The following is a 12,852-nucleotide window of genomic DNA, read 5'->3' on the forward strand; positions in this document are numbered from 1 at the left end:
GCGGAAGAGCATAAACTTTGCCATTAACTTGCTGCAAAATGCTACATCGTAGGAAGTAGTTCTCGCATTCCTCACACTTTCTAATTATGGGGTTCGCTGTTAATGCCGACTCTCCACGCGTAGTAATCGATCTCGACACAATCAGCAAAAGATATAATTTTAGCAGAGCGTGGTTTCGATCCACGGACCTCTGGGTTATGGGCCCAGCACGCTTCCACTGCGCCACTCTGCTGTGTGGGGGTGTTCTAGCTCTTCGTCACATCACGTGGGACACTTGGACAGTGTTGTCTGCGTGGCTTTCACACGCGTACATTTAATTGCGCAACATCTCCTACAGCTCTCAGCTTGACTTGTCTCGACTTTGCTCGACTGACGCTACGCTGACGCTTGCAGGCAGCGGCATTTACCACCATCACCTCGACATGCAGCTGCGAGATGCACAGGAATAACACTGCACTCCTCGATGCGGCGACATACGAAATCCACTGCCGAGCTGCGCGTTGGCAACTAACAAATTGCCGACCGTGCCAGGATCAGAAGCTGGAATCTTCCGATCCGTTGTCAGACGCGTTATCCCTTGCGCCATAGGGCCACAGACTGTGTCTCGTTCTACGAGACAAGTGCACCTCTCTAAGAAACGTGTTCTTCAGGGCTCTGCAAGCTCCCAAGGAAGGCACTTCTCGTCCAGCGGCGTGGTCGCGGTGCGCTTGCAGAGCTTGGACCTTGCCACATATCTGCGCCCGCTGTTCGACAGGTAGCAGGAGGCAAGGCGCGCGTTTTTCTGCGTTTTTTCGTTGACTAGAGGCAGTTGATGTGCATGTAAGCGTAGCATATGAAACACGAATAGCACGAAGCATTCGTAGTTAGGTGCCAAAGTCGCAGTGTGGCCGCAGGTGGCGATCGTATGTATTTGTGGCCACCACTGGTTTGCAGCAAAGTGAATATGGCTAATTGAGAGCGTTTGGCTGTAGCCCCAGTGGCGCAATTGGTTAGCGCACGGTACTTATAAGGCAGTAGCCGTGAGCAATGCCGGGGTTGTGAGTTCGAGCCTCACCTGGGGCATACTTTTATGTCGTAACAGCTGACAGCATCTGGAGGCTAGATTTCAGATGTATCAGCTACGCCAACAAGTTTAATGTGCATTATATGCGGTAGGTGCGACTTCCTCGGTAGTATAGTGTTTAGTATCCCCGCCTGTCACGCGGGAGACCGGGGTTCGATTCCCCGCCGGGGAGGCGCGATTTTTATCTCACAAATCTGCTCGAGTGTTGCGCGTGTGGGGTGGAAGAGCATTAACTTTGCCATTAACTTGCTGCAAAATGCTACATCGTAGGAAGTAGTTCTCGCATTCCTCACACTTTCTAATTATGGGGTTCGCTGTTAATGCCGACTCTCCACGCGTAGTAATCGATCTCGACAAAATCAGCGAAAGATACAATTTTAGCAGAGCGTGGTTTCGATCCACGGACCTCTGGGTTATGGGCCCAGCACGCTTCCACTGCGCCACTCTGCTGTGTGGGGGTGTTCTAGCTCTTCGTCACATGACGTGGGACACTTGGACAGTGTTGTCTGCGTGGCTTTCACACGCGTACATTTAATTGCGCAACATCTCCTACAGCTCTCAGCTTGACTTGTCTCGACTTTGCTCGACTGACGCTACGCTGACGCTTGCAGGCAGCGGCATTTACCACCATCACCTCGACATGCAGCTGCGAGATGCACAGGAATAACACTGCACTCCTCGATGCGGCGACATACGAAATCCACTGCCGAGCTGCGCGTTGGCAACTAACAAAATGCCGACCGTGCCAGGATCAGAAGCTGGAATCTTCCGATCCGTTGTCAGACGCGTTATCCCTTGCGCCATAGGGCCACGGACTGTGTCTCGTTCTACGAGACAAGTGCACCTCTCTAAGAAACGTGTTCTTCAGGGCTCTGCAAGCTCCCAAGGAAGGCACTTCTCGTCCAGCGGCGTGGTCGCGGTGCGCTTGCAGAGCTTGGACCTTGCCACATATCTGCGCCCGCTGTTCGACAGGTAGCAGGAGGCAAGGCGCGCGTTTTTCTGCGTTTTATCGTTGACTAGAGGCAGTTGATGTGCATGTAAGCGTAGCATATGAAACACGAATAGCACGAAGCATTCGTAGTTAGGTGCCAAAGTCGCAGTGTGGCCGCAGGTGGCGATCGTATGTATTTGTGGCCACCACTGGTTTGCAGCAAAGTGAATGTGGCTAATTGAGAGCGTTTGGCTGTAGCCCCAGTGGCGCAATTGGTTAGCGCACGGTACTTATAAGGCAGTAGCCGTGAGCAATGCCGGGGTTGTGAGTTTGAGCCTCACCTGGGGCATACTTTTATGTCGTAACAGCTGACAGCATCTGGAGGCTAGATTTCAGATGTATCAGCTACGCCAACAAGTTTAATGTGCATTATATGCGGTAGGTGCGTCTTCCTCGGTAGTATAGTGGTTAGTATCCCCGCCTGTCACGCGGGAGACCGGGGTTCGATTCCCCGCCGGGGAGGCGCGATTTTTATCTCACAAATCTGCTCGAGTGTTGCGCGTGTGGGGCGGAAGAGCATAAACTTTGCCATTAACTTGCTGCAAAATGCTACATCGTAGGAAGTAGTTCTCGCATTCCTCACACTTTCTAATTATGGGGTTCGCTGTTAATGCCGACTCTCCACGCGTAGTAATCGATCTCGACACAATCAGCAAAAGATATAATTTTAGCAGAGCGTGGTTTCGATCCACGGACCTCTGGGTTATGGGCCCAGCACGCTTCCACTGCGCCACTCTGCTGTGTGGGGGTGTTCTAGCTCTTCGTCACATCACGTGGGACACTTGGACAGTGTTGTCTGCGTGGCTTTCACACGCGTACATTTAATTGCGCAACATCTCCTACAGCTCTCAGCTTGACTTGTCTCGACTTTGCTCGACTGACGCTACGCTGACGCTTGCAGGCAGCGGCATTTACCACCATCACCTCGACATGCAGCTGCGAGATGCACAGGAATAACACTGCACTCCTCGATGCGGCGACATACGAAATCCACTGCCGAGCTGCGCGTTGGCAACTAACAAATTGCCGACCGTGCCAGGATCAGAAGCTGGAATCTTCCGATCCGTTGTCAGACGCGTTATCCCTTGCGCCATAGGGCCACAGACTGTGTCTCGTTCTACGAGACAAGTGCACCTCTCTAAGAAACGTGTTCTTCAGGGCTCTGCAAGCTCCCAAGGAAGGCACTTCTCGTCCAGCGGCGTGGTCGCGGTGCGCTTGCAGAGCTTGGACCTTGCCACATATCTGCGCCCGCTGTTCGACAGGTAGCAGGAGGCAAGGCGCGCGTTTTTCTGCGTTTTTTCGTTGACTAGAGGCAGTTGATGTGCATGTAAGCGTAGCATATGAAACACGAATAGCACGAAGCATTCGTAGTTAGGTGCCAAAGTCGCAGTGTGGCCGCAGGTGGCGATCGTATGTATTTGTGGCCACCACTGGTTTGCAGCAAAGTGAATATGGCTAATTGAGAGCGTTTGGCTGTAGCCCCAGTGGCGCAATTGGTTAGCGCACGGTACTTATAAGGCAGTAGCCGTGAGCAATGCCGGGGTTGTGAGTTCGAGCCTCACCTGGGGCATACTTTTATGTCGTAACAGCTGACAGCATCTGGAGGCTAGATTTCAGATGTATCAGCTACGCCAACAAGTTTAATGTGCATTATATGCGGTAGGTGCGACTTCCTCGGTAGTATAGTGTTTAGTATCCCCGCCTGTCACGCGGGAGACCGGGGTTCGATTCCCCGCCGGGGAGGCGCGATTTTTATCTCACAAATCTGCTCGAGTGTTGCGCGTGTGGGGTGGAAGAGCATTAACTTTGCCATTAACTTGCTGCAAAATGCTACATCGTAGGAAGTAGTTCTCGCATTCCTCACACTTTCTAATTATGGGGTTCGCTGTTAATGCCGACTCTCCACGCGTAGTAATCGATCTCGACACAATCAGCAAAAGATATAATTTTAGCAGAGCGTGGTTTCGATCCACGGACCTCTGGGTTATGGGCCCAGCACGCTTCCACTGCGCCACTCTGCTGTGTGGGGGTGTTCTAGCTCTTCGTCACATCACGTGGGACACTTGGACAGTGTTGTCTGCGTGGCTTTCACACGCGTACATTTAATTGCGCAACATCTCCTACAGCTCTCAGCTTGACTTGTCTCGACTTTGCTCGACTGACGCTACGCTGACGCTTGCAGGCAGCGGCATTTACCACCATCACCTCGACATGCAGCTGCGAGATGCACAGGAATAACACTGCACTCCTCGATGCGGCGACATACGAAATCCACTGCCGAGCTGCGCGTTGGCAACTAACAAATTGCCGACCGTGCCAGGATCAGAAGCTGGAATCTTCCGATCCGTTGTCAGACGCGTTATCCCTTGCGCCATAGGGCCACAGACTGTGTCTCGTTCTACGAGACAAGTGCACCTCTCTAAGAAACGTGTTCTTCAGGGCTCTGCAAGCTCCCAAGGAAGGCACTTCTCGTCCAGCGGCGTGGTCGCGGTGCGCTTGCAGAGCTTGGACCTTGCCACATATCTGCGCCCGCTGTTCGACAGGTAGCAGGAGGCAAGGCGCGCGTTTTTCTGCGTTTTTTCGTTGACTAGAGGCAGTTGATGTGCATGTAAGCGTAGCATATGAAACACGAATAGCACGAAGCATTCGTAGTTAGGTGCCAAAGTCGCAGTGTGGCCGCAGGTGGCGATCGTATGTATTTGTGGCCACCACTGGTTTGCAGCAAAGTGAATATGGCTAATTGAGAGCGTTTGGCTGTAGCCCCAGTGGCGCAATTGGTTAGCGCACGGTACTTATAAGGCAGTAGCCGTGAGCAATGCCGGGGTTGTGAATTCGAGCCTCACCTGGGGCATACTTTTATGTCGTAACAGCTGACAGCATCTGGAGGCTAGATTTCAGATGTATCAGCTACGCCAACAAGTTTAATGTGCATTATATGCGGTAGGTGCGACTTCCTCGGTAGTATAGTGTTTAGTATCCCCGCCTGTCACGCGGGAGACCGGGGTTCGATTCCCCGCCGGGGAGGCGCGATTTTTATCTCACAAATCTGCTCGAGTGTTGCGCGTGTGGGGTGGAAGAGCATTAACTTTGCCATTAACTTGCTGCAAAATGCTACATCGTAGGAAGTAGTTCTCGCATTCCTCACACTTTCTAATTATGGGGTTCGCTGTTAATGCCGACTCTCCACGCGTAGTAATCGATCTCGACACAATCAGCAAAAGATACAATTTTAGCAGAGCGTGGTTTCGATCCACGGACCTCTGGGTTATGGGCCCAGCACGCTTCTACTGCGCCACTCTGCTGTGTGGGGGTGTTCTAGCTCTTCGTCACATCACGTGGGACACTTGGACAGTGTTGTCTGCGTGGCTTTCACACGCGTACATTTAATTGCGCAACATCTCCTACAGCTCTCAGCTTGACTTGTCTCGACTTTGCTCGACTGACGCTACGCTGACGCTTGCAGGCAGCGGCATTTACCACCATCACCTCGACATGCAGCTGCGAGATGCACAGGAATAACACTGCACTCCTCGATGCGGCGACATACGAAATCCACTGCCGAGCTGCGCGTTGGCAACTAACAAATTGCCGACCGTGCCAGGATCAGAAGCTGGAATCTTCCGATCCGTTGTCAGACGCGTTATCCCTTGCGCCATAGGGCCACAGACTGTGTCTCGTTCTACGAGACAAGTGCACCTCTCTAAGAAACGTGTTCTTCAGGGCTCTGCAAGCTCCCAAGGAAGGCACTTCTCGTCCAGCGGCGTGGTCGCGGTGCGCTTGCAGAGCTTGGACCTTGCCACATATCTGCGCCCGCTGTTCGACAGGTAGCAGGAGGCAAGGCGCGCGTTTTTCTGCGTTTTTTCGTTGACTAGAGGCAGTTGATGTGCATGTAAGCGTAGCATATGAAACACGAATAGCACGAAGCATTCGTAGTTAGGTGCCAAAGTAGCAGTGTGGCCGCAGGTGGCGATCGTATGTATTTGTGGCCACCACTGGTTTGCAGCAAAGTGAATATGGCTAATTGAGAGCGTTTGGCTGTAGCCCCAGTGGCGCAATTGGTTAGCGCACGGTACTTATAAGGCAGTAGCCGTGAGCAATGCCGGGGTTGTGAGTTTGAGCCTCACCTGGGGCATACTTTTATGTCGTAACAGCTGACAGCATCTGGAGGCTAGATTTCAGATGTATCAGCTACGCCAACAAGTTTAATGTGCATTATATGCGGTAGGTGCGTCTTCCTCGGTAGTATAGTGGTTAGTATCCCCGCCTGTCACGCGGGAGACCATGGTTCGATTCCCCGCCGGGGAGGCGCGATTTTTATCTCACAAATCTGCTCGAGTGTTGCGCGTGTGGGGCGGAAGAGCATTAACTTTGCCATTAACTTGCTGCAAAATGCTACATCGTAGGAAGTAGTTCTCGCATTCCTCACACTTTCTAATTATGGGGTTCGCTGTTAATGCCGACTCTCCACGCGTAGTAATCGATCTCGACAAAATCAGCGAAAGATATAATTTTAGCAGAGCGTGGTTTCGATCCACGGACCTCTGGGTTAGGGGCCCAGCACGCTTCCACTGCGCCACTCTGCTGTGTGGGGGTGTTCTAGCTCTTCGTCACATCACGTGGGACACTTGGACAGTGTTGTCTGCGTGGCTTTCACACGCGTACATTTAATTGCGCAACATCTCCTACAGCTCTCAGCTTGACTTGTCTCGACTTTGCTCGACTGACGCTACGCTGACGCTTGCAGGCAGCGGCATTTACCACCATCACCTCGACATGCAGCTGCGAGATGCACAGGAATAACACTGCACTCCTCGATGCGGCGACATACGAAATCCACTGCCGAGCTGCGCGTTGGCAACTAACAAATTGCCGACCGTGCCAGGATCAGAAGCTGGAATCTTCCGATCCGTTGTCAGACGCGTTATCCCTTGCGCCATAGGGCCACAGACTGTGTCTCGTTCTACGAGACAAGTGCACCTCTCTAAGAAACGTGTTCTTCAGGGCTCTGCAAGCTCCCAAGGAAGGCACTTCTCGTCCAGCGGCGTGGTCGCGGTGCGCTTGCAGAGCTTGGACCTTGCCACATATCTGCGCCCGCTGTTCGACAGGTAGCAGGAGGCAAGGCGCGCGTTTTTCTGCGTTTTTTCGTTGACTAGAGGCAGTTGATGTGCATGTAAGCGTAGCATATGAAACACGAATAGCACGAAGCATTCGTAGTTAGGTGCCAAAGTCGCAGTGTGGCCGCAGGTGGCGATCGTATGTATTTGTGGCCACCACTGGTTTGCAGCAAAGTGAATATGGCTAATTGAGAGCGTTTGGCTGTAGCCCCAGTGGCGCAATTGGTTAGCGCACGGTACTTATAAGGCAGTAGCCGTGAGCAATGCCGGGGTTGTGAATTCGAGCCTCACCTGGGGCATACTTTTATGTCGTAACAGCTGACAGCATCTGGAGGCTAGATTTCAGATGTATCAGCTACGCCAACAAGTTTAATGTGCATTATATGCGGTAGGTGCGTCTTCCTCGGTAGTATAGTGGTTAGTATCCCCGCCTGTCACGCGGGAGACCATGGTTCGATTCCCCGCCGGGGAGGCGCGATTTTTATCTCACAAATCTGCTCGAGTGTTGCGCGTGTGGGGCGGAAGAGCATTAACTTTGCCATTAACTTGCTGCAAAATGCTACATCGTAGGAAGTAGTTCTCGCATTCCTCACACTTTCTAATTATGGGGTTCGCTGTTAATGCCGACTCTCCACGCGTAGTAATCGATCTCGACAAAATCAGCGAAAGATATAATTTTAGCAGAGCGTGGTTTCGATCCACGGACCTCTGGGTTAGGGGCCCAGCACGCTTCCACTGCGCCACTCTGCTGTGTGGGGGTGTTCTAGCTCTTCGTCACATCACGTGGGACACTTGGACAGTGTTGTCTGCGTGGCTTTCACACGCGTACATTTAATTGCGCAACATCTCCTACAGCTCTCAGCTTGACTTGTCTCGACTTTGCTCGACTGACGCTACGCTGACGCTTGCAGGCAGCGGCATTTACCACCATCACCTCGACATGCAGCTGCGAGATGCACAGGAATAACACTGCACTCCTCGATGCGGCGACATACGAAATCCACTGCCGAGCTGCGCGTTGGCAACTAACAAATTGCCGACCGTGCCAGGATCAGAAGCTGGAATCTTCCGATCCGTTGTCAGACGCGTTATCCCTTGCGCCATAGGGCCACAGACTGTGTCTCGTTCTACGAGACAAGTGCACCTCTCTAAGAAACGTGTTCTTCAGGGCTCTGCAAGCTCCCAAGGAAGGCACTTCTCGTCCAGCGGCGTGGTCGCGGTGCGCTTGCAGAGCTTGGACCTTGCCACATATCTGCGCCCGCTGTTCGACAGGTAGCAGGAGGCAAGGCGCGCGTTTTTCTGCGTTTTTTCGTTGACTAGAGGCAGTTGATGTGCATGTAAGCGTAGCATATGAAACACGAATAGCACGAAGCATTCGTAGTTAGGTGCCAAAGTCGCAGTGTGGCCGCAGGTGGCGATCGTATGTATTTGTGGCCACCACTGGTTTGCAGCAAAGTGAATATGGCTAATTGAGAGCGTTTGGCTGTAGCCCCAGTGGCGCAATTGGTTAGCGCACGGTACTTATAAGGCAGTAGCCGTGAGCAATGCCGGGGTTGTGAATTCGAGCCTCACCTGGGGCATACTTTTATGTCGTAACAGCTGACAGCATCTGGAGGCTAGATTTCAGATGTATCAGCTACGCCAACAAGTTTAATGTGCATTATATGCGGCAGGTGCGACTTCCTCGGTAGTATAGTGTTTAGTATCCCCGCCTGTCACGCGGGAGACCGGGGTTCGATTCCCCGCCGGGGAGGCGCGATTTTTATCTCACAAATCTGCTCGAGTGTTGCGCGTGTGGGGTGGAAGAGCATTAACTTTGCCATTAACTTGCTGCAAAATGCTACATCGTAGGAAGTAGTTCTCGCATTCCTCACACTTTCTAATTATGGGGTTCGCTGTTAATGCCGACTCTCCACGCGTAGTAATCGATCTCGACACAATCAGCAAAAGATATAATTTTAGCAGAGCGTGGTTTCGATCCACGGACCTCTGGGTTATGGGCCCAGCACGCTTCCACTGCGCCACTCTGCTGTGTGGGGGTGTTCTAGCTCTTCGTCACATCACGTGGGACACTTGGACAGTGTTGTCTGCGTGGCTTTCACACGCGTACATTTAATTGCGCAACATCTCCTACAGCTCTCAGCTTGACTTGTCTCGACTTTGCTCGACTGACGCTACGCTGACGCTTGCAGGCAGCGGCATTTACCACCATCACCTCGACATGCAGCTGCGAGATGCACAGGAATAACACTGCACTCCTCGATGCGGCGACATACGAAATCCACTGCCGAGCTGCGCGTTGGCAACTAACAAATTGCCGACCGTGCCAGGATCAGAAGCTGGAATCTTCCGATCCGTTGTCAGACGCGTTATCCCTTGCGCCATAGGGCCACAGACTGTGTCTCGTTCTACGAGACAAGTGCACCTCTCTAAGAAACGTGTTCTTCAGGGCTCTGCAAGCTCCCAAGGAAGGCACTTCTCGTCCAGCGGCGTGGTCGCGGTGCGCTTGCAGAGCTTGGACCTTGCCACATATCTGCGCCCGCTGTTCGACAGGTAGCAGGAGGCAAGGCGCGCGTTTTTCTGCGTTTTTTCGTTGACTAGAGGCAGTTGATGTGCATGTAAGCGTAGCATATGAAACACGAATAGCACGAAGCATTCGTAGTTAGGTGCCAAAGTCGCAGTGTGGCCGCAGGTGGCGATCGTATGTATTTGTGGCCACCACTGGTTTGCAGCAAAGTGAATATGGCTAATTGAGAGCGTTTGGCTGTAGCCCCAGTGGCGCAATTGGTTAGCGCACGGTACTTATAAGGCAGTAGCCGTGAGCAATGCCGGGGTTGTGAATTCGAGCCTCACCTGGGGCATACTTTTATGTCGTAACAGCTGACAGCATCTGGAGGCTAGATTTCAGATGTATCAGCTACGCCAACAAGTTTAATGTGCATTATATGCGGTAGGTGCGACTTCCTCGGTAGTATAGTGTTTAGTATCCCCGCCTGTCACGCGGGAGACCGGGGTTCGATTCCCCGCCGGGGAGGCGCGATTTTTATCTCACAAATCTGCTCGAGTGTTGCGCGTGTGGGGTGGAAGAGCATTAACTTTGCCATTAACTTGCTGCAAAATGCTACATCGTAGGAAGTAGTTCTCGCATTCCTCACACTTTCTAATTATGGGGTTCGCTGTTAATGCCGACTCTCCACGCGTAGTAATCGATCTCGACACAATCAGCAAAAGATACAATTTTAGCAGAGCGTGGTTTCGATCCACGGACCTCTGGGTTATGGGCCCAGCACGCTTCTACTGCGCCACTCTGCTGTGTGGGGGTGTTCTAGCTCTTCGTCACATCACGTGGGACACTTGGACAGTGTTGTCTGCGTGGCTTTCACACGCGTACATTTAATTGCGCAACATCTCCTACAGCTCTCAGCTTGACTTGTCTCGACTTTGCTCGACTGACGCTACGCTGACGCTTGCAGGCAGCGGCATTTACCACCATCACCTCGACATGCAGCTGCGAGATGCACAGGAATAACACTGCACTCCTCGATGCGGCGACATACGAAATCCACTGCCGAGCTGCGCGTTGGCAACTAACAAATTGCCGGCCGTGCCAGGATCAGAAGCTGGAATCTTCCGATCCGTTGTCAGACGCGTTATCCCTTGCGCCATAGGGCCACAGACTGTGTCTCGTTCTACGAGACAAGTGCACCTCTCTAAGAAACGTGTTCTTCAGGGCTCTGCAAGCTCCCAAGGAAGGCACTTCTCGTCCAGCGGCGTGGTCGCGGTGCGCTTGCAGAGCTTGGACCTTGCCACATATCTGCGCCCGCTGTTCGACAGGTAGCAGGAGGCAAGGCGCGCGTTTTTCTGCGTTTTTTCGTTGACTAGAGGCAGTTGATGTGCATGTAAGCGTAGCATATGAAACACGAATAGCACGAAGCATTCGTAGTTAGGTGCCAAAGTCGCAGTGTGGCCGCAGGTGGCGATCGTATGTATTTGTGGCCACCACTGGTTTGCAGCAAAGTGAATATGGCTAATTGAGAGCGTTTGGCTGTGGACCCAGTGGCGCAATTGGTTAGCGCACGGTACTTATAAGGCAGTAGCCGTGAGCAATGCCGGGGTTGTGAATTCGAGCCTCACCTGGGGCATACTTTTATGTCGTAACAGCTGACAGCATCTGGAGGATAGATTTCAGATGTATCAGCTACGCCAACAAGTTTAATGTGCATTATATGCGGTAGGTGCGTCTTCCTCGGTAGTATAGTGGTTAGTATCCCCGCCTGTCACGCGGGAGACCATGGTTCGATTCCCCGCCGGGGAGGCGCGATTTTTATCTCACAAATCTGCTCGAGTGTTGCGCGTGTGGGGCGGAAGAGCATTAACTTTGCCATTAACTTGCTGCAAAATGCTACATCGTAGGAAGTAGTTCTCGCATTCCTCACACTTTCTAATTATGGGGTTCGCTGTTAATGCCGACTCTCCACGCGTAGTAATCGATCTCGACAAAATCAGCGAAAGATATAATTTTAGCAGAGCGTGGTTTCGATCCACGGACCTCTGGGTTATGGGCCCAGCACGCTTCCACTGCGCCACTCTGCTGTGTGGGGGTGTTCTAGCTCTTCGTCACATCACGTGGGACACTTGGACAGTGTTGTCTGCGTGGCTTTCACACGCGTACATTTAATTGCGCAACATCTCCTACAGCTCTCAGCTTGACTTGTCTCGACTTTGCTCGACTGACGCTACGCTGACGCTTGCAGGCAGCGGCATTTACCACCATCACCTCGACATGCAGCTGCGAGATGCACAGGAATAACACTGCACTCCTCGATGCGGCGACATACGAAATCCACTGCCGAGCTGCGCGTTGGCAACTAACAAATTGCCGACCGTGCCAGGATCAGAAGCTGGAATCTTCCGATCCGTTGTCAGACGCGTTATCCCTTGCGCCATAGGGCCACAGACTGTGTCTCGTTCTACGAGACAAGTGCACCTCTCTAAGAAACGTGTTCTTCAGGGCTCTGCAAGCTCCCAAGGAAGGCACTTCTCGTCCAGCGGCGTGGTCGCGGTGCGCTTGCAGAGCTTGGACCTTGCCACATATCTGCGCCCGCTGTTCGACAGGTAGCAGGAGGCAAGGCGCGCGTTTTTCTGCGTTTTTTCGTTGACTAGAGGCAGTTGATGTGCATGTAAGCGTAGCATATGAAACACGAATAGCACGAAGCATTCGTAGTTAGGTGCCAAAGTCGCAGTGTGGCCGCAGGTGGCGATCGTATGTATTTGTGGCCACCACTGGTTTGCAGCAAAGTGAATATGGCTAATTGAGAGCGTTTGGCTGTAGCCCCAGTGGCGCAATTGGTTAGCGCACGGTACTTATAAGGCAGTAGCCGTGAGCAATGCCGGGGTTGTGAATTCGAGCCTCACCTGGGGCATACTTTTATGTCGTAACAGCTGACAGCATCTGGAGGCTAGATTTCAGATGTATCAGCTACGCCAACAAGTTTAATGTGCATTATAGGCGGTAGGTGCGACTTCCTCGGTAGTATAGTGTTTAGTATCCCCGCCTGTCACGCGGGAGACCGGGGTTCGATTCCCCGCCGGGGAGGCGCGATTTTTATCTCACAAATCTGCTCGAGTGTTGCGCGTGTGGGGTGGAAGAGCATTAACTTTGCCATTAACTTGCTGCAAAATGC

The 12,852-nt window shown here is 52.5% G+C and overlaps 26 non-coding genes across 26 annotated transcripts; 16 read left to right on the forward strand and 10 right to left on the reverse strand.

Annotated features, from left to right (window-relative positions):
• Window positions 1–160: 160 nt before the first annotated feature.
• On the reverse strand, window positions 161–232 carry Trnam-cau (transfer RNA methionine (anticodon CAU)). Its single transcript has one exon. It is a non-coding gene; the product is annotated as a tRNA-Met (tRNA).
• Window positions 233–970: 738 nt separating this feature from the next.
• Trnai-uau (transfer RNA isoleucine (anticodon UAU)) lies at window positions 971–1,062 on the forward strand. Its single transcript is given in 2 exon segments — window positions 971–1,008; window positions 1,027–1,062. It is a non-coding gene; the product is annotated as a tRNA-Ile (tRNA).
• A 101-nt stretch (window positions 1,063–1,163) lies between these two features.
• Window positions 1,164–1,235, forward strand: Trnad-guc (transfer RNA aspartic acid (anticodon GUC)). The gene has a single exon. It is a non-coding gene; the product is annotated as a tRNA-Asp (tRNA).
• Window positions 1,236–1,441: 206 nt separating this feature from the next.
• Window positions 1,442–1,513, reverse strand: Trnam-cau (transfer RNA methionine (anticodon CAU)). Its single transcript has one exon. It is a non-coding gene; the product is annotated as a tRNA-Met (tRNA).
• A 738-nt stretch (window positions 1,514–2,251) lies between these two features.
• Window positions 2,252–2,343, forward strand: Trnai-uau (transfer RNA isoleucine (anticodon UAU)). Its single transcript is given in 2 exon segments — window positions 2,252–2,289; window positions 2,308–2,343. It is a non-coding gene; the product is annotated as a tRNA-Ile (tRNA).
• A 101-nt stretch (window positions 2,344–2,444) lies between these two features.
• Window positions 2,445–2,516, forward strand: Trnad-guc (transfer RNA aspartic acid (anticodon GUC)). The gene has a single exon. It is a non-coding gene; the product is annotated as a tRNA-Asp (tRNA).
• A 206-nt stretch (window positions 2,517–2,722) lies between these two features.
• On the reverse strand, window positions 2,723–2,794 carry Trnam-cau (transfer RNA methionine (anticodon CAU)). Its single transcript has one exon. It is a non-coding gene; the product is annotated as a tRNA-Met (tRNA).
• A 738-nt stretch (window positions 2,795–3,532) lies between these two features.
• On the forward strand, window positions 3,533–3,624 carry Trnai-uau (transfer RNA isoleucine (anticodon UAU)). Its single transcript is given in 2 exon segments — window positions 3,533–3,570; window positions 3,589–3,624. It is a non-coding gene; the product is annotated as a tRNA-Ile (tRNA).
• Window positions 3,625–3,725: 101 nt separating this feature from the next.
• Trnad-guc (transfer RNA aspartic acid (anticodon GUC)) lies at window positions 3,726–3,797 on the forward strand. The gene has a single exon. It is a non-coding gene; the product is annotated as a tRNA-Asp (tRNA).
• Window positions 3,798–4,003: 206 nt separating this feature from the next.
• On the reverse strand, window positions 4,004–4,075 carry Trnam-cau (transfer RNA methionine (anticodon CAU)). Its single transcript has one exon. It is a non-coding gene; the product is annotated as a tRNA-Met (tRNA).
• A 738-nt stretch (window positions 4,076–4,813) lies between these two features.
• Trnai-uau (transfer RNA isoleucine (anticodon UAU)) lies at window positions 4,814–4,905 on the forward strand. Its single transcript is given in 2 exon segments — window positions 4,814–4,851; window positions 4,870–4,905. It is a non-coding gene; the product is annotated as a tRNA-Ile (tRNA).
• A 101-nt stretch (window positions 4,906–5,006) lies between these two features.
• Window positions 5,007–5,078, forward strand: Trnad-guc (transfer RNA aspartic acid (anticodon GUC)). The gene has a single exon. It is a non-coding gene; the product is annotated as a tRNA-Asp (tRNA).
• A 206-nt stretch (window positions 5,079–5,284) lies between these two features.
• Trnam-cau (transfer RNA methionine (anticodon CAU)) lies at window positions 5,285–5,356 on the reverse strand. Its single transcript has one exon. It is a non-coding gene; the product is annotated as a tRNA-Met (tRNA).
• A 738-nt stretch (window positions 5,357–6,094) lies between these two features.
• Window positions 6,095–6,186, forward strand: Trnai-uau (transfer RNA isoleucine (anticodon UAU)). Its single transcript is given in 2 exon segments — window positions 6,095–6,132; window positions 6,151–6,186. It is a non-coding gene; the product is annotated as a tRNA-Ile (tRNA).
• Window positions 6,187–6,565: 379 nt separating this feature from the next.
• On the reverse strand, window positions 6,566–6,637 carry Trnar-ccu (transfer RNA arginine (anticodon CCU)). The gene has a single exon. It is a non-coding gene; the product is annotated as a tRNA-Arg (tRNA).
• Window positions 6,638–7,375: 738 nt separating this feature from the next.
• On the forward strand, window positions 7,376–7,467 carry Trnai-uau (transfer RNA isoleucine (anticodon UAU)). The gene is given in 2 exon segments: window positions 7,376–7,413; window positions 7,432–7,467. It is a non-coding gene; the product is annotated as a tRNA-Ile (tRNA).
• A 379-nt stretch (window positions 7,468–7,846) lies between these two features.
• Trnar-ccu (transfer RNA arginine (anticodon CCU)) lies at window positions 7,847–7,918 on the reverse strand. The gene has a single exon. It is a non-coding gene; the product is annotated as a tRNA-Arg (tRNA).
• Window positions 7,919–8,656: 738 nt separating this feature from the next.
• On the forward strand, window positions 8,657–8,748 carry Trnai-uau (transfer RNA isoleucine (anticodon UAU)). Its single transcript is given in 2 exon segments — window positions 8,657–8,694; window positions 8,713–8,748. It is a non-coding gene; the product is annotated as a tRNA-Ile (tRNA).
• A 101-nt stretch (window positions 8,749–8,849) lies between these two features.
• Window positions 8,850–8,921, forward strand: Trnad-guc (transfer RNA aspartic acid (anticodon GUC)). The gene has a single exon. It is a non-coding gene; the product is annotated as a tRNA-Asp (tRNA).
• Window positions 8,922–9,127: 206 nt separating this feature from the next.
• Trnam-cau (transfer RNA methionine (anticodon CAU)) lies at window positions 9,128–9,199 on the reverse strand. Its single transcript has one exon. It is a non-coding gene; the product is annotated as a tRNA-Met (tRNA).
• Window positions 9,200–9,937: 738 nt separating this feature from the next.
• Trnai-uau (transfer RNA isoleucine (anticodon UAU)) lies at window positions 9,938–10,029 on the forward strand. Its single transcript is given in 2 exon segments — window positions 9,938–9,975; window positions 9,994–10,029. It is a non-coding gene; the product is annotated as a tRNA-Ile (tRNA).
• Window positions 10,030–10,130: 101 nt separating this feature from the next.
• On the forward strand, window positions 10,131–10,202 carry Trnad-guc (transfer RNA aspartic acid (anticodon GUC)). Its single transcript has one exon. It is a non-coding gene; the product is annotated as a tRNA-Asp (tRNA).
• Window positions 10,203–10,408: 206 nt separating this feature from the next.
• Window positions 10,409–10,480, reverse strand: Trnam-cau (transfer RNA methionine (anticodon CAU)). Its single transcript has one exon. It is a non-coding gene; the product is annotated as a tRNA-Met (tRNA).
• Window positions 10,481–11,689: 1,209 nt separating this feature from the next.
• Trnam-cau (transfer RNA methionine (anticodon CAU)) lies at window positions 11,690–11,761 on the reverse strand. The gene has a single exon. It is a non-coding gene; the product is annotated as a tRNA-Met (tRNA).
• A 738-nt stretch (window positions 11,762–12,499) lies between these two features.
• Trnai-uau (transfer RNA isoleucine (anticodon UAU)) lies at window positions 12,500–12,591 on the forward strand. Its single transcript is given in 2 exon segments — window positions 12,500–12,537; window positions 12,556–12,591. It is a non-coding gene; the product is annotated as a tRNA-Ile (tRNA).
• A 101-nt stretch (window positions 12,592–12,692) lies between these two features.
• Window positions 12,693–12,764, forward strand: Trnad-guc (transfer RNA aspartic acid (anticodon GUC)). The gene has a single exon. It is a non-coding gene; the product is annotated as a tRNA-Asp (tRNA).
• The last annotated feature ends 88 nt before the right edge of the window (window positions 12,765–12,852 follow it).

This window comes from Schistocerca gregaria, chromosome 8 (assembly GCF_023897955.1).
Source record: "Schistocerca gregaria isolate iqSchGreg1 chromosome 8, iqSchGreg1.2, whole genome shotgun sequence".
In the NCBI taxonomy this organism is placed as follows: domain Eukaryota; kingdom Metazoa; phylum Arthropoda; class Insecta; order Orthoptera; family Acrididae; genus Schistocerca; species Schistocerca gregaria.